Source organism: Sturnus vulgaris, chromosome 2, assembly GCF_052056855.1.
Source record: "Sturnus vulgaris isolate bStuVul1 chromosome 2, bStuVul1.hap1, whole genome shotgun sequence".
Taxonomy (NCBI): domain Eukaryota; kingdom Metazoa; phylum Chordata; class Aves; order Passeriformes; family Sturnidae; genus Sturnus; species Sturnus vulgaris.
Genome location: NC_142244.1, coordinates 57771307 through 57789572, shown reverse-complemented (window position 1 = coordinate 57789572; position 18266 = coordinate 57771307). Strand labels below are relative to the sequence as shown.

Below are 18266 nucleotides of genomic sequence, written 5' to 3'. Positions count from 1 at the left end.
TCGTCCATCCGAATTTTCTGGGAGCGTGTGCTTTAGGGAATGATTTCCTGGCCGCTGCGAAGTGTCGGCACTTGCATTTCCCCCTCTCCCTTCTTTCTGTACAACAAGTTTGTCTGCTCGCTGGCTGGCCCCATGGGGCGGGAAGCAGAAGCAGGAGGGAGCTGCTTGCCAGGGCAGAAACCGAATTCCAGAGCGTGTTTGTTCCTGCAGCCCGCAGCCCTCGGCAGCTCTTGCCAGCCCAGCTCCTTCTGGAGAGCAGAGCGGAGCGCCCAGGCAATTTGTAGCGTGACATCACAGGAAGAAGAGGTCGGGCACGGAAGAATGGTTTCAGTTTGGTTTGTTTGCCTTCCCCTGTCTCTGCTGTACCTTGCAGATGTAGCTTGTAGAGTGCTGCAGCTGCCTCTTAACTCTTTCCATGCTCCCTGAGAGGTCCTTTGTCAGTGTTGCTGGGGACTGGAAACTTTCCTCTTCAGTTATGATGCGACTTTGCCGTGTCTAAATAACTCTCGTGCCCTTAAATTCCTGTTTTTCTTTGGAGATAGTAGTAATTGTGGGATTTTATGTAGGATTGAACTAATATTGTGCCTTTTTTTTAAATAGCTTTGCTTGTAATAGAGAACACATTAATCATCAGAAACCAACTGAGTAGTTCTGTCTAAATTCCCCCCAATACATCAGTACAAACCTCAAGGGGGACAAAGTAACACTGATAGGTAATTAAATAATTGCATCAAATAATTACTGAAAAAGAGAGGGTTGCTCTTGGATGTTCACAGGACTGAGATGTGTTGCAGTGGGAGGAGAGATTTTTTTTTTAACTTTTTCTATATTAGAAGGCACACTCCAAGCTTTATCTCTAATCATAAAGGTGGTTCTTTTAAAAAAAAAATTACTCTAGTGTTTTTTTGAAATGTTGTGATGCAGAAAGCATTTTCTTGAATATGTAAGCAGAATTAATACAACAAAATGCATGTAGTGTACTGTGCAATTGGTTCTGGTAATTTCAAGGGGAACAGTTACCACATATGCACAAAATACTCCCATTAGTCACTGATAATTGAAACGAAAACATGTTGTAACTAATTATATTGTTAAGTAAATATTACAAAAAAGCAGCTCTTACTGCCTTTAGGGGCAGATATGAGATAAATCTCAGTTTAGACAGACTCATTTATTAAACAACAGCTTGGATAGACTCACTTCTGGCATCAAACCCAGTCTATTTCTAAGTCTTAGAATAACAAATCTCTTCATATCTGGCTGGGTGGCATGGTTCTTTTGAACTGTATTTTAATCAGTTGCGCCTAAGCAAGGCCCTGGGCAAAAACCTTTCTAGTCTGCTGTGAAGGAGAGTAAATAACAGCACTTCACAGGATTTCGGTGCAGTTTCTTAATGTAAGGTACATTAGACAAAATTCAGAAACATGCAAAAGTGGTCTTGCTTATTTTATTTCAAGTTTTCTTTAAAGTCGTCTGTGAAACATTTTCACCTTGATTTTGAGGTGAAATCAAGCAGTTTAACTTCAATAGGGTATAACCACAAGAAATCTTTATGACTATTGAAATTCATGCTTCAATGTAAAGCATTTTGGACTTTTAAGTCAGTCGGAAATGAAAATGTGAGCTTGGCAGTCTGTTGTGTCCAGCTTGACATGTAGCATAAAGGTTTTCCTGGCTTTTCTCACAAAAGCAGTCATCACACTCTAAATTTTGTTTCTGTTGCTGGCAACTTTGCATGGTAAGAGAAGGGTTTTCCTGCAAATGTTCTGCATCAGGTCACAGGAGCTTTACTCTTAGTTTTACTGCTCCAGCTTTGCACAGGAAACCTCTGTGGGGCAGGCTTAGTTACTGGAATGAAAATCCCTGCAGTACAGAAATTTGGTGTCACAGGTGAAAACCTCAAGCAATAAATCATATTTAGAGAGTGGAGATGAGTGATGGTGATGAGTGTGTATCTCACTGATTAGAACTTGATTTGGCATTTGGACAGAGGCGTGGGTACACAGAGGCAGGGTGGGATGTCCCACTGATTTTCCCACTGTAAATATGCTTTAGAACAGTGGTGAAGGTGCATCCTCAGCCTTTGCTCTATCTGTTGGAGCTCCTGCCTTGCTGTGGCTCCTTGTTGCTCCAGTTACAAGCGTGCATACTGCTCAGAGCTGTATTTTAGGGCTTTATGGTTGTGTTGTCATCAGGACTCTGTTGCCCCTGAACCCTTCTGGTGCAGTACCATACAGGCACTATGCACTAATTGATGACCTAAGTGATACTTGTATATGTCCAGAAACAGCGTTTGGCTGCAGAGTTTCTCCACCTGCAGATGAAAATGTGAAGCCCCTGAATTGACAGGTTTTTTCCTTCCCTCCTTGTTTCAGCGAGGAGGGTTACGACTGAGTGGGCAGGCTGAGTCATTTCAGTGTAGAAGTGTGAAGGGCTAGGGATTGTATACCCACCTTCTTAATTTAGATGTAGCTGATTGTTGCCAAGCAGTGTGTTCATTTGTGTGAGCTTGTCCAAGCTGCAGAACCCGAGTTAGTGTGCTGGGAGCAGTTGGGAGTGAGGAGTGGCCTCCCTTCTGGCCAGGCTCCAGCATGAGCAGGGGGGAAGCCGCATTTCACGCTCTCCTTTTGTTGGATCATGTTTTAAGATGTTGGGCTTTGTGCCAACAGGTTCGGAAAAGTCTTTAGTAGCCCCCAACACCTTAAATTTCAAGAAGTTTAACAATTATGGAGGAAGAATTGACAGGGTGATGGCCTTACTTGTACTCCTTCACCAAGGGCCATTTTTCTTTAGGATGGGAAGGAGGGGGTAGGCAGGAGGAAGCAGCTGCAGGGCGGGCCTTGTACTCTGAGGAGTTTCTTGTCTCCAAAGGAAACAATGCTGTTGCTGCAGGGAAATGCATATGTGAATCTGTCTGCCTTTCTGCATCAGAGATGGGAATGAGTTAGGACCTGTCATTTGTTGCTAGTGCTGTATGAGCAAAGCCTGCATTTCCATCAGCAGGCTTCCTGTGGCTCTTGAAAAGGCACCAAAGGGAGAGTAAGAATGGGTTCCTTAGAGCCAGGAGCTGATGAGATGCTTGAAATCATCTCTCACTTCAGCAAGCAAATTTTTTTGCACTGCTTCAGGCAGTTGCCACATAACTCTGCCTCTCTGAGTTTAGATACCTATTTAAGCGATTTTGGATTTGTGTGGCAAACCTGCTCCACCACAGGGGTTCAGAAGGAAAAGTGCTTATAACCTTAGCAGTGTGCTAGGAGAGTGGCTGTAGGACACTGTTTCTTCCTTCCCAAGATGCCACAGAGTTGATTACTTGCTGTCATTTAGGACATGGAGGGCAGGATCCCTTAAATTCCAAAGTCCAAGTCAAGTGGCAAAAAACATTTCACTGAAATAAAACAAGTATTTGAAGGCTTTCCAGGCTTTGGAGTTGTGCTGACCAGTGCTATATGTTCCTCTGGTAGTACCCTCACCTTCAGAGCTGGAATTAAACCAAAGTTGTGGTCAAAGGTGAAATGCATTTGAACTTGTCTAATGTACTGCATTCAGTCTGTGTTGATGCTAATACTGAAAGCTCTTTTTGGGGAAAAAAGCAACTTCAGCATTAATAGCATTGTAATAAATTCTTCCAGTGTTTCCCAGGCCAGAGTATGCACTGTTAAATGAGAGTTGTCAGGTGCACAAAATGCTGTGTGTAAGACCATTCTTTAGTAACTCCTGTTACTGCTTTTAGAGGCACACCTGTGTCATGGTGCAGGCATTTGTTCTCACTTGGGTTAAGCACTCTTATGCAGAAGAACTTGTGCTGTCTGGTACAGGGAAGATAAACCCTGGCAGGACAATATTTCAATATTTTCTTTGACCTAAGTATTGTTACTTATCTAGTTATTTTAGTGGGTTTTACCTTTTTTTTTTTTTTTTTCTTGTCTGTTTACTAGAGTTTCTCTTTGAACATGGGTATGTACTGGAAAGAACTTATTATGGTTGAGAAGTAGGGCTGAGAGCCAGGATATCTTTCTGGCTGTGCCACAGATTTTCTGTTCCAATCCTGGCAAAATATTCTATGGCTTGGTCCTCAAGCTTCCATCCACATCAGAGCTTGTTCACTTCCACACTGGGATGTGAGGCTGTCTTGATCTAAGCTAAATACAGTTTGAAGCCCTTAGATGGAGAACCCTCTATTAAATATCATCTTGAGATAATTACAGTGGTTACTGAATGTGACAAAATATAGACGGATTAAAGTTTCATATTTTTAGGTTAGATTCCAGCCAAGCAAAAGGATTAATTAAGAGACTTAATTTGTTTCATCTCCATAAGTCTCTGGAAAAATAAGTATAGAAGAAGTAGGGCTGGGCATTTTGACCTTCTCAGCTGTCTTTTGGGGCTGCCTGCTCAGCCATCCTGAAGTCACTCTAAGACTGCTTCTGAGAAGTGGCTCACTGCTGTCTTAAAATGGAGTGATGGTCTCTACCTAGGGAGATAGAGTGAAGCTGTTATGGCACTGAAAATTCTCTTTTATTCCTGTAATGGTGTGGCAGGCAAGTCTTCAAATGAGCATTGTAAAACTTAGGATGAACAGAGTATTTTTATCTAGCCAGCCTAATCCGTTGTGACTGCTGCAGAGGCTGTTAAAGGCTCCTCCATGTCCGGAAACTTGTTAGCTTAACGCATATGAAATCACACATACAAATTACAAGTAAAAGTCGGTTGTGTAATTGCTTAAAAAGGGGAAAAGACGCTCAGAATAAGATTCTAGACTTCTTCCTACTTTTGCGTTTGAAATGCTTCTCCTTCCTCTTTGAAATTGATTGTTTCAGTCTCCTTTACGAGAGACACAACTGCTACTCTCCTGCTTGTAGATAGAGGAAACAATTTTTCTCCTTCTGTATGAGTTTTTAGGCTGCTAGAGCACTTTTTTTTCCTCCCCTCTACTCTTGGGTTGATGGTGTAAGTCTAGTTGATTTCGTGGTAGGCTAGTAGAGGTTAGATAACATGAAATCTTTTTGAGCTTTAATCTGTGGATTGATTGGTTTAGAAGGGATGGACGAAACAGTGAAGGAAAGGAACATAGAGATTAAAAGCTTGAAAAGTGGATGTTGACGTTCTTCAGAGGGAAGGAAAATGGAAAAAATACTATGAACAATCTTAACAACATGATTTTCAGTGGATAGGAATAAAATGAAAGGAACCTCTAAGATATCAGGTAGGAAAAGAAATGCCTTAACTAGAACAAAATACCTGAGTTCCTAAACTCTTATTTGCATTTTTTTCTTACTTAAAAATAGTGTTTATTCAGTTACTCTGCAAACGTGATTGAAATAACATCAATACTTGAAATTTCTGTCTGCTGTAGATGCAGGAAATAAGTTAAATGCCTTTCCCAAACACTGTGGTGAGTTCTGGCTCTACTCATACTTTCTAAGCCCCAGGATTAAAAATTCAAAGTTTGAGTTGGCAGAAATTTGCCAGATCTTCCATGGCTAAATTTTTTGACTCAAAATACTTTTCAAGTGCAGAACATGACTGTTTTAAGAAAATCTAAAAATCACTTGCTATAGTAAGCAAATATTAGAAATTATAGGAAAGAAGAAGCCTCATGTATTATTTTGAAACTCTTCCAAGCATACGGGGTGAAATGGTTGGGGTAACAGAACTTGTAGAACATTTGTAATTTGTGTAGTTCTAAAGCAATTGCTTATTATTTTTCATATCTTTAGTGTAAGGTTTTGCCCAACATATGTTCTCTGGGCAGGATTAAGGTAGTGTGGTTCTGTGTCAGGATTACTGGTGTTACTGCACTAGTTCTTGAGGATATGTTTTATTTTCATGCCAAATTACTTGCAAATACTGCATCCAGTGTTTACAGCTTCTTTCAGTTGTGGCCAAGTGGAGGCCTCTGACTTTGTATACAGAGGATTTTAACCTCTACTTGTCAGAGGCAGCTGAAAACCCACAGTCACATTCTGATACTGCTTTTTATAATGTATAACATTATGAACTTACTGAAGGAATTTGCCATAGTCATTCAATAAGATTTATGTGAGTTCATATTGTTTAAAAAAAAGCAAAAACCCATGATATTAATTTGGTTTCCTTCACAAAACCGGAATGTGAGAAGTTAAGGGGGGGAGAAAAGTTTCATAAGAATTATTCAAGCTGTTAAGCTAATTAGTTTAGATAAATAATGACATGAAAATGCTTGTCAGGAAAACTGCTGCCAAAAAGCAGAACTTGGGCTTGATTAATGTGAAGAACTATTACTTTCTAAATGTGTAAGTCAGCAAATAACCTCTTTAAATTCTGTGTGATAAGATTACTTAAATGATTATTTAGCATATCATTAGTACTGGTAAACAACGATTACAAATACTTCAGCTGACTTTCCCTTAAAACTGCTCTTTCCTTCCAGACCATATCCTGAAGTTTTATGGAACCAATTTGGTACTTTATGAGCCATTTTACTGCACTGTTGACCAATTTATCAATTGCTTTTTCAATGTGGCAATCAACTAATGCCTAGAACATAAGAAAGGAAATGTCAAAACTTTGGAGGATGGACAAAGGTCATGCTTTTCATGTGATAATTAAAATTTTTCTGCTGCAGTCTTGGAGAAATAGAGTGATGCTCTGAAATGTAAAACATAAATGATCCATTTTTATTGAATCTCTATTAATAGCCTTCCTGGGAGGTGTTTTTCTGGGAGACATTAGTTTGACCCTAGGGAGGCTGGAACCCACATCTCATGCCCTGAGCAAGTGCTCTTGTTATGAGGGACTCTTATCCTTTGCCATAATGGAAATGAGTCCTCTGAAAGGCAGGTGCTCCATCTGTGGAAGTATTTAAGCCTATGGGAGGATGGGGCTTTGAGCCACCTGGTCCAGGCAAAAGTGTCCCTGCCTCTGGTGAGAGTTTTGGAACTAGATGATCTTCAAAGTAATTTTCAACCCAAACCATTCTGTGATAATATATTTAGCCTCAGAAAAAGGTACTGCACTGAGAACAGAAGCTTTGTGCTGCCAGTCCTTGTATCCATGATGCCAGGTACCATGGATATCCTGGCATCCACGAGATATCCATGCAATAGTATTTTGTTCCTCCAATGGAGGTGGTGGAGGAAGCCCCAAGTAGTGTTGTGCATCCTACAATGCCCCGCACATCCCTTGCTCGAGTCTCTGGGTTTTGCCAGACTTCCTCAGATGTTGTCTGTGGTGGTTTAGTAGGTAAGAGGTACCTGTTGTTGTGGAAGGATCACAGAGGTCCTATTTCTGCTCACAAATATTCTCTTAACTTTCTCTGTACTTCTTGAATTCCTTGGGTTCTGATACAGTTTTTTATGGTTGATTTAAACAGTTTAAATGTAGACTGTTGCTCGAAGTAATCCTACTGCTGTCGTTTAAGCCTCTCTGCTTCTTCCCTTGTGCTGTGTGTACATATACAGTCAGCAAATGAGGACAACTATTTGGTTTAAAACTAATCCTAACAAATACATAATTTGCAGTCTTAGCTGTGCTAATGCTAAAGCAAGGAGCAAGGCAAAAAGTGCGGATGTGTAACTTGGAGAAGCACCAGCACGCTTAAACTGATTTAAGCCAGTGGTGAAACTGTGCTGGAAGTGTTGTGGCAATGTTCAGCTTTGAGGCTTTCAAATCTGTATTGTTTTGACTCTTGGCCAGACATTAGCCTAGTGTTTGGCAGTGTGAGGTTTAAAAGCCTCAGCTAAGCTCAAGAGTGAGATCTGTGCTCCTGTCTACTACCCTATAATTTATTTTCATGTAAACTGTTTGGACTAGTGATATTTATAATGTAATAAAAGAGAGCCATGTATGCCTAATTGATTTTTCCACAAAGGAGGATAAAAATGAGCAGTATTGCAGACATAGTATGCATAGTCATGCTTTCTTGTATAAGATTGATAGGGGTGATAAAGAATGACAGCTTTCTAGGCAAATACTCAATCCAGAGTGCATTGAGGATGCTGTAGGTTTTCTTACTGACTTCAGGGTGTTGGATGCTTTGGACCAGCTGTCTTCACTCTTGATACTGGTGTTCATTTTCATTGTCTCAGGCCAACCAGTCTAGAGAGTTAGAAAATCACAGACAAATAAATATGCTACAGGTACCTCATATCACCATAGAGAGTCAGTGAGTAGGGAGATGGATTCAGGTTGAGATTGTCATTTGTGGGTCCAGCCTCAGATATGTGTTAATTTGCAGCCTCTTATTTCCTTGGAAGTAAATGATAAAACCTGTTTTGGTTTTGCTGTAGCTCAGTCATCGGTTTCTGTGCTTCAGAATAGCTATAGAAAATGCCCACTGAATGACAAATAAAGAACCTGCTAGGTACTTAAGAAAAAAACCCCGAAGTTTACATAGCAGAATTCCTACTGGATTGAAGTATCTTAGTTGAGGTGCTTTGTATGAGCTTTTCTTAAGTCATTTATACGTAAGGCTTCTGGCAGCTGTTCTGCTGTGCTCGTGGGCACTCTTTGAGTTTTGGTTTCTCCAGGAATTTGATACCAGTGTGTTTGTGGTGAAGGCAGTGGAGCTGCCCATAACAGATCCCACACTAACCAAAAGCATTTTCCTTACAGTGAAAGTGAAGGTAGCAGAGTAAAGGTGCATTCAAATCAAAGTAACTCCTTTAAATTTGACAACTGTTTCCATGTGTTCTTTGTCCATCTTTCTCTGAAGTATCAGGAATGTATATATAAATGCACAGAATAACTTACGTGTATATACCTAAATCAGTGTAAAAATGGTCTCTTTCTTTACCAAAGCAATGTGGTGAAATTTCAAGGTCAGCTTGTGTTTTTAAGTCTTCCTTTTATTCTTTATACTTTCTGAGGCAGGCAGATTATCCTGATTAAAATGCAACCTAAATCTATGAGAGTTATAACTTCTTTATCTCATGTGAAAGTATGTGAGAGGCAAGTTTAGGAGAAATGGCTGAGCTCAGTTCATGTTTGTTTTTCCTAGAGCAAATATGGGAAGATGTAAAATTCAACAGAACTTGGAATTGCGTTGTTGTCTATGTAATGTGAGACCTTTACACACTCTGGATCTTGAGAGCTAAAGAGAAACATTTTGAGGGGTTTTCTATTAGCTCAGCACTTTAAAATCCCTTGTCAAGAGAGGAAATCTTCCCTGTCATCCCAACCTTCCTGCATTTGCTTACCCCACAGGAAGTAAACACTAACAAGTTCAGTGTGGTAGTTTGTAACTTCAGTAAAACAAAGGTGAAATATTTAAATTAAGTGATGCACAATGACAGTTCATGGAGTGATCAAGATTTAAAATGAGCATATGATGCCTTTTTAAAACACTGCTTGGTGTGCTCCTGTTTTGAAATGCTAAAAGAGATGCTACAACCGTATTGGTAGTACTAGCAGAGAGAGTTTGAAATGCTTTTGTTGGAAAACATTGGCAAAATGTAGGGTTTCTGCAGGACTATGTTTCATTGAAATTTCTTCCAAAAAGGCCAACTGAAATAAAACTTTTAAGAAGCTGATTAAGCTTTCCTTAAATTTAAAGGAAAAAAAATAGGATCAAAAGACTTGAATTTTCTCACATTAGGATGCAGAGCATAGTGGTTGCCTCAGAAACATTGAACTTGGGTTTTGCTTTGTTTACAAATGACAAAGAGTTTCTCACAACAAAAATGTGGATCTTTGTTAGAAAAAGCACATTGTTATTGAAGGATTTCACATTTTTCATTTGTATTTTCTAGCAGGATATTTGTGATTCTGTGAGATCAGGGAAACATGTTTCAATCATTTAGTAATTGAATGCACCTTACCACCAAGTCAGTTTTACTCCTTTATTGATACGTACACTTCTTGTATTGCATAATGTAATATTGCTTCATTAATTTATTGCTTCAGGGAGAGTTTCATTAAGTTTTTTTTATTTACATGGTGCAGTTTTTAATTATATGCTAAGGTCATATTATTAAAAGGAGTAAGTGTGGCACAGAGGAAGGAGGGAGCAGAGGCCATGACATTTTCTTGATTTTAAATCCACTCCCTACTCGGGAGAATTTGAGCACCAGAAAAAAAAAAGCGGGGGAGCATCAGGAGTCTTGACAGTCTTTTTAAATCCTTTCTTGTGAAGTGTTATAATTTTAAAAGGAGGCTCGCCTTCCTCATTATCTTTATGAAGGTCCAAGACCCACATGCCTATGCCTTGGGTGGGCAAGATTTGGGTTTTTAGTCTCCAGTTGGGTATGTGCTTCTCAGCATGGCTTTTGTAGAGCCTCTCTGAGGCAACTGTTTGCCCTCATGGGTCTTGCACAAAACCTTCACCCAAGTTCTGGGTTCAGGTTCCACCATGGTGGGCAAAGGGGCTCAGGTGGGATGCTGAGTATGGATCCTTCACTGCATAGATGTGTACCACAAAGGTTTCCTGTGGAGAGGGAGGTTTCTGCATTGGTACTACTCAAATGTGAAGGGGAGGGGGTGGTGGATCTGGTTTGTGGTGTTTTGAAAAAAAAACCAACCAAGCATGATCTCTATCTTTTTATAGCTGTAGATTTTAAACCTTGAGGAAGACAAATGCTGTTTTCCTAGATCCCTGTGGATGCATCCAATTGGAAATGCACTGTTTTAAACACCTGCTGGAGCAGGGAGGTTGGACCAGATGCTCCACTATGTTCCCTTCCAACCTTAACCATTCTGTGGTTCTCTAATATCCCACATGATTTTGCTCTGAATATCCAAGGGGGAAATGTTAACCTTCCAGTGTGTTTTTCCAGAGCCTGAGCTGGCCATCACTGATTAGTCTTCATAAAAGATACTCATGTGGCCATTAGAAAAGGCACTGAATATCATATCTTCCATTATTTTCTGAAAAATAGTACTGACCTAGTTTGCAGAAATGTAAGCTCAAACTTCTTGCAGATGCTGACGTGGTCCAAGTGTGGTCTGCGTTTGCCACATCCATACACTCACTTAGATCTTAGATAAGTTGTTTAGATTTTTTTGTACCTTTTATTGGCTCTGCCCTTCTCTGCTAGTTCAGCTACATTTTTTTGGTCTTACAAAAAAATTAAAGCAGTTATATTGTATTGTTTTAGGGTTTCTTTAGTCTTGTTTTTAAAGATCCTAGAATAACTTAATGGGTATTCCACGTTGTAGTGTAAGATACTTCTGACCCCCATAATTTGCTAAGGGATACTCTTACATTTGATAATAATAATTACAATTGTTTCTCTGCTTCAGATCTATGCAAAGCTAATGCTGACCCAGTGATTCTGCTGACAAATTCTTGCATTTTTCTGCTATGATTATATGAATTTACAGTTTGTAGTTATGGAAGTCAACTAATGCTGTAGATCAGTGAAATTACCCTTGAGATGAGTAGTGGGAAGTGAAGGAATAACCAGAAAAAAGCTGGGGTGGTAAGAAGATCAGCACTTTTTCTTTCTTTCTTTTTCTTTCTCTCTTTTTATTTATTTTTTTTTAAGTGGAAAGCTCTGTAGTATCTTTTACCCCTTTTAACAAGGACAAGGGGAATGGCTTTAAACTGAACAAGGTTGGGTTTAGATTAGATATTTGTAGGAAATTCTTTACTGTGAGTGTGGGAGACACTGGCACAGGCTGCAGCTGTGACTATCCCATCTCTGAAGGTGTTCAAGGCCAGGCTGGATGGGGCTTTGAGCAACCTGATCTAGTGGAAGGTGTCCTTGCCCATGGCAGGGGGTTGGACTAGACAGCCTTTAAGGTCCCTTCCAACCCAAAGCATTCTGTGATCTGCCTCAGAATCAGCTGCAACACTTTGAGAGAAAGCAGAGTGCAAAAACACTTAGTAATTGATAAAATAATAGATGTATACAATTACTAAAAAGTGAGTATGAAGCAGGTTAGCATAAAAGGAAAGGTAGATACCAGTGCTTTCCAAGTGTTTGTTTCAGGTGTGATAAGAAAAGTTCAGGTTGTTTCTAGTGATTTATATACTATTTTGTATCACACTGTCAAAATTCAATTATTTATTTTCAGTTTGGGAAGAATGTATTTTTGGATTTTTTGTTTTCTGGTTTTTTTTAAATTAACATTAAATAATAGTCCAAGACCTTTTTTAACATTCTCTTGTTAATTTGATTTCCAGTGTAGTCTTCCTTACCTCTCTTATGCTGCATTTTGACTGATTGTTAAATAACTGCTTGTAAGGCAGAAATGCTTAATTGGAAATATCTCCTTAAATTCTGCCAGCTGAGCACTCAGAAGCTCTGTATAGGCTTCTGCTTCAAAAGCCAAGCACAGCAGGGTGGCTGCCAGACAGTGTCTGACTCAAGCTCATACTAAGACATAGACCAACTGAGGTTGAGATAATGATAGTCATACAAGTATTGGCTTAAATTGAGATCAAAACTCTTCTCAAAGGGTGGGTTTCTACCCAAAATGGGTGATAGTTTTGTTGCAGCTTCAGTTTCTTCTTCTTTGTCATGTCTAACTATCTTCATATTGAAATGTTTTCCAGGATTGGTTGATAGAGTCATCACATAAAATGGTTTTCATGCTCATGTGGTCATGCTTTGTTTGAAACATGGTGTATTATTTTTGGAGCTCCAATTTGTGCGATTTTTCTCTTCTAGATTATATGAAGTACAATGCAAGATATTTATAGTCTGTTTTTTCTTTTAAGCATCACAAGCAGTCTGCTCTTAATGGTTTGAAGACATGTAACAGCCCCTACCTCGTATTATCTTTTCTGGGAATTGCTCTTTCTGTGCATGCAGCTTGGTCACATCCTCTGCAGACTATCTGTTATATCTTTTTTTGCTCAGTCCATAATTGGTTGACTCCTTGGTTACATTGCTAAAAGATATTCTCCTGCTCTTTCAAAAACTGCTGTCTGCAAAGTTTCCTGGCACACTTACCACTTTAAGGTTGATAAGAGTATTGTTTATGGTACATTGTACCTAAATTTGTCCAGCTAATGAGAAATTGGAAAGAACACAAAACTTGAAACTGAATCATAGGCTTTAACCGAAAGTCTCAGAGGCACTTTATTGTCCTATTTCCACTTGTACTTGTGAAAATATTTCCCAGAACCACTCTTAATTGTTGTTGTGGGGACTGGGTCCGTGTAAATGAAACTGATAGAAAATGTGATGCGATACTATGGCAATTTGATTGTTACAATAGTAATGACATAAATAAGTAGTCTTTACAAAGAGAGGCATTTTGTGACCCAAATTCCTCTGAAGGAAGTGAATGTGCTTGAATACTATTTTGCTCCCCCTTGTAAGAATTTTTCCTGTGTAGAAATAAGTATAGAACTGTTATTTCAAGTACTGTGTGATGTTAGGTAATGTAATGGTCCCTTAAAGCATCTCTCCTCTACTTCCTGTGCTGAAAATCTTTACACCTGTAGTTTTTTTTCACAGCTTAAAGCTGTTGCAAAAAATTTTCAACCCGAAGATTTTTTTTTTTGTTGTTGATATATTGTCAAGTGGTTCGCATCAGGTGGGTTTTGGTTTATTGTACACAATTTCCTGTGCGGATAGTAACGGGAAACTGGTATTGATTCAGTTGTCCTTGGGACCTTTGGCTCTTGCCTAAAAATCTTGAGATTTGTCCAAGAATTAGTCATACTGAAGCCTGGCTGCCCTGTGAGCTAGGTACTAAACTTGCTATTTACTTCAGATACAGATTGTTTCTGCAGCAGCACTGCCAGTGCCAAACACAGATCCCTCTGGAAGATGCTCATAGCAATTGTTTTGGGGAAGAAAACGTGTGGCAAATGAGCCTAAAATTGTATTTTCTTGGATAATGTTCAGCAAAAAAAAAGCAAGTGTTATTGTATTTTATAGTGCTTTGTATACCTGCATGTGCAGTTGTGTGAGTTGAGCAGAAAAGCTGCTGAAGGAAGTGGTGCAAGAGCTGCAAACTGTGTAGTGGCAGCCTGGCCAGGGTCATCCTGAGCAGTTTAAATAGTTGTATAAAAACATAGTTCTGCTTCTAGACTGTCTTTCAAAATTCCTTTCAAAGTGATTTTTAAAAGTTAGTCTCTTAGGCTTGGCAAACACGAACAGCCCTAATGACTAGGTTTGTTTTTTCCCTTCAGTATTCAACTGGTGATTGGTTGCAGAGCCACAAACCAGTAACTGTGTCAGAAGTTCCCTATTTGCCAAGCATTATCGCTGGTCTCTGTAATATTTTTGAGCATAACCAATAGTTTTGGTCACTATGTTAACACAGAAGGTCTTTCATCCTTATGGTTAAAAAGTGTTTTCACAGAATTCCTTCTGCATTGCTAGGAAGGGTATTTTCATGATGCTTTTGTACTGCTCTTTTACAGTGAGGTGGGTCCTTGGACATTTGCTAAGAGACGCTCTAAATCATAGACAATTGGTTAATTTGTCTTCAGTTGGTGAAGAGAAATTTCAGGAGTGGAGGGGCTGAAAAGTACAGCATTGACTATTCTGAAATAATGTCTGATTTCTAACAAGATTTGCCAGGTCTTTCCAGAGATTTCTGAGAAAGAGTAGATTATTGCAAAGCTGTGAGGAGAATGGATTTGCAGCGTCACTTAAAGCAACAAAGTGTAAGATGTATATTCAGGCTGTGGCAGCCTGGCTTCTCTTTCCTTCTCTGGAGAGATTTGAACTCCTTTAGATAAAAGGAGATCCTCACAAAGCTCAATGACTCTTAAATGTTTGAGATGAGCGGGATAGGAATAGGACTTGTATTAAACATACACACACTGTAAGGAGTTAAAAGTAAATCTGTCAGTATTCCTAAATGAATTAAACTATTAACTCAGTAGTTTTTAATGTTTTTCTTTATAAATATTTTAAGAACAAGCCCCAGTACAAACATAATTTATATAACACTACTCATGTGTGAAATTATGACACGATCCTTAATTTTGTTTGGTTTTTTTTTCATGATCAATACTATTTCAGTTTGGACCGTGAAGTCTACTTTGTTTCAGCAGGTCTGAATTATTTCAGAATTCTGGTAACTAATTGTCACGTGAAACTTCTGAAAACAGTTGCAAGCAAAAGCCAACTTTCTGGGCATGCAATTCCCCCTTGGGAAAGAGAGTTGGAAATAGCTTGTGCTGATCCAAGCCTTGCACTTCCATTCCAAAACTGTCAGTTTTAAGCTGGCTTTGTTTTGCCTTGCAAAATCACTGCCATCTTTCATGACATTATGAAGAAGAACATGTCTTAACATTGTGTTGCATTGACTGGTTTAATTTGAAAACAAGCAAAAGAAAAAAGAAAGCCTGAGGCAAAAAAAATCCCAGCACCCAAGGAACCTTGGCATTGAGACATATGCATAGTTAAGTGCTAAACACTGCATTAAAATTTAATGTGAACAGATAACTAAAGCCTGAAAAGATATTAGGAACTTATTGCCAAGAACAAAAACATAAAGCATATAGAAAACAAAGACAAAGGCAGAGTTTTTTTTATTCGTGAACTACTAATAGCACTGTTTAGAGTAAAGCTGCTCAGGGCTTTTCTTCTGTGGTCAGTGGAGTACGCCCAAACCCCGTGGTGGCTCTTCTCCATATATAAAGATTTAAGAGGTTTTTTTTCATCTTTTCATGGAAAACAAAGTCCAATTAAACATGTAGTTGGGATAGAGCCAACACAAAGATTGGGAAGCTGGGAAGCACCTGTGTGTCCTGTAGTTTCACTGTAGCCAAATAGAGAGTAGCCAATAAGAAATTCTGCCTGTTTTTTCCATAAAAGGAGCTTTCAGATGGGGAAAAATCACTGCAGATGCTTGTGGTGGAGGCGTTGCTGCAGGGAAGCATCCTGCAAAGCCACTCTTAACAAAGCCCCACTTAATTCACAGTGTTTAGCTTTGGAGAGTTAGTTAGCTCTGGGTATTTTGAGAGGGAACTGAGTCAAATTTCTGTCTTGTTCTTCATTCTGATGCCAGTGGCCTTCTGACCCTGAGAAATTTTAAGTCTTCATTGCTTTCTTGCTTTTTGCACTAATAAAATGGGGTTTCTGTACCCATCACAGGGAAGTCTCAAATGAAAAGCAACATTTTGCTTAATTAGTGAAATTCATTCTGTGGCTGCATCTAGTAACATTAATCATTTACTGAGCATTAAATTGAAGTAAAAACTGCAAATCTCCTTTCATGTTAAAGGAATGCATTGAAGGTGACCTGTTCACCTTAAATGATGCTCCAAAGCTTTAAAAAGTAATATGAAATTTATAAAAGATGGCATGAATAACATCGCTTTAGAAACGAGTTCCTGATAAAAATTTCTGTTCGATTAAGCTGGACCTGGGGGTTAAAGTTCTTTTGTGATTATTACTTACAGGACTGGTAATTGCCTGGTTAATAATGTTGTGTATTTCTCTCATTTGGGTGTTGAATATCAAATTGTGGGACTGAAGCTGAAGTTTGCCCTGATAAGCAAGAAAACGCCCTGCAAGCTGCAGAAGGCGCTTTGAATTCACGGAATAGAAGTGTTTTTCATGTTTAAGTATAAATAAAGGAGACATGGCTGTAATTAAACCCATCAGTTTTACAGCATGGGGGGCAGCTGCACTTGAGAAAACCCATCTCTTTGTGTTTCTTCATTGTGGCACACAGGGTTTTTTTGTGAGGCATCAGTCTTGTCAGTGCAGCACCTACTTCTCCAGCTACGTGGCCATGCACTTGGAAAGGTACCTGTGAGAGTGACAGGGATCCCTGGGGAAAGAGCAGAGGGGGCTGCACCTACAGTCTGAGAGGAAGGTGGAAATTGTGATCAACAAAACACCCACTTTAAATGTCACCAGGTCTGAAAGCTGAGTAACCACTCTCTGCTTGTGCAGCCGCAGGGCTGACAAGTTTGTGCAGCCAGCCTAGGTGACAAGGCTGTGGTTTGCTGAGGGACATTGAATGGGGCTTTCTCACACCCTGCTGCTACTGGCACCTCTGCACTGCTGGGGCCAGCTGGGTTATAGCACTCTCTTTGTCTTGCAGCCTTTTTAACCACAGCGTCAATTAGTATTTGTGGGAACCAAAAGAGATGTATTGGACTCACTGCATCTTGCTGCTCAGGTTCTATGGGTAGGTGTTTTCACACAAAGAATATTCTCTTGCTGAGAACGTAGCCCATGTAACTGATGGAAAGCAGCAGTCAGTTTGTCCATTCCTGTCGGATAAAATTCCAAGTGCCAATCAGGTTATGGAATAGGTTGTTGTCAGTAAATGCACAGCATCTTGTACTTTGTGTTCTGCTCTGCTCCCAGCCTTCTTGCTGTGGCTGGCCTGTCTGTTCTTTCTGCCTGTTCTGGCTCTGTCTGTGATTCTCTGCAGAGCAGACTTAAATCTGGGTTTGCTTTCTCTGTTAGCTTTCTGATGGTTTAGTTGATTTATGTGGAGGTTGACTGAATGTTGAGGCTCCAAATAGAAGAGGAGTGGAAATGATGCAGAAATAGGCAGATCCCTTCCATGTGCAGCAAACTGCTGTCCTCCCCATACCTTACCTAGTGGGATCACACTTGGAATAGTGTGAGCAGAATTGGAGCAGGGGTGAGAGAGGACCTGGAACTGCTGGTCTCAAGTGCTAACTCAAGAATAGTAACTTTTGCTTCTCTTTCTAGACCTCTCATTCCTTTATCAACCCCTTTTCCTCCTTCATCAAAACGAATGCTTTTCCAGTCATTAATCACTAAAATGTGAAAATAATGAAGCAGGGTCCACTCTTAGTCAAGATATCTCAGCAGTGATTGCTCTGGGAAAGAAATCTGGATTCCTCAGAGCAAAGTGAAAAGCTGGTAGGAATAATAAAAAAGGAAGAGGCCAAGCGAGTGGCCAGAAGAATGAGAAATGGAGGTCATGTGCCTGTGTTTCCAGCAAAGGCAGTGCTGGAAGAGAGACACAAGTGAGAAGTGTGTACACTCATAAATGAAGGGAAAAATTATGCAAACCAGCCCAAGAGCTGAACTGGTTGAGAAATGATGGAGAAACAACTATGTGGTTATGAATCAGTAACTGATGTTTTTTCTGCTATGGCTGAAACAGCTCCAGTATTGCCCAAATCATAATTTAAAAATTGCAATGTGAAAAATTTTAAATCTCATCACTCTCATCTTGTTACTCTGAACTTTTATTTGATGTACTTTAAAAAAAAATTGTTCTTCCTTTAGAAATAGGTCTAAATGAAGAATGTCTTAATGCTAGTTTTAATTCTAGTAAATCTAGTCTAATTTTATTAGGCCTTATCTTATTGCCCTAGGCAGGTGATACTGCATGCTTTACATGCATGCTGTGCTCCTGTTCATAGCTACAGATTTTTCATC

General features: G+C 39.5%; 1 protein-coding gene across 1 annotated transcript in view; it reads left to right on the top strand.

Annotated features, from left to right (window-relative positions):
- Positions 1-18266, top strand: part of RB1 (RB transcriptional corepressor 1) — a 72261-nt gene that overhangs the window by 44528 nt on the left and 9467 nt on the right. The gene's annotated exons all lie outside the window — the stretch shown is intronic.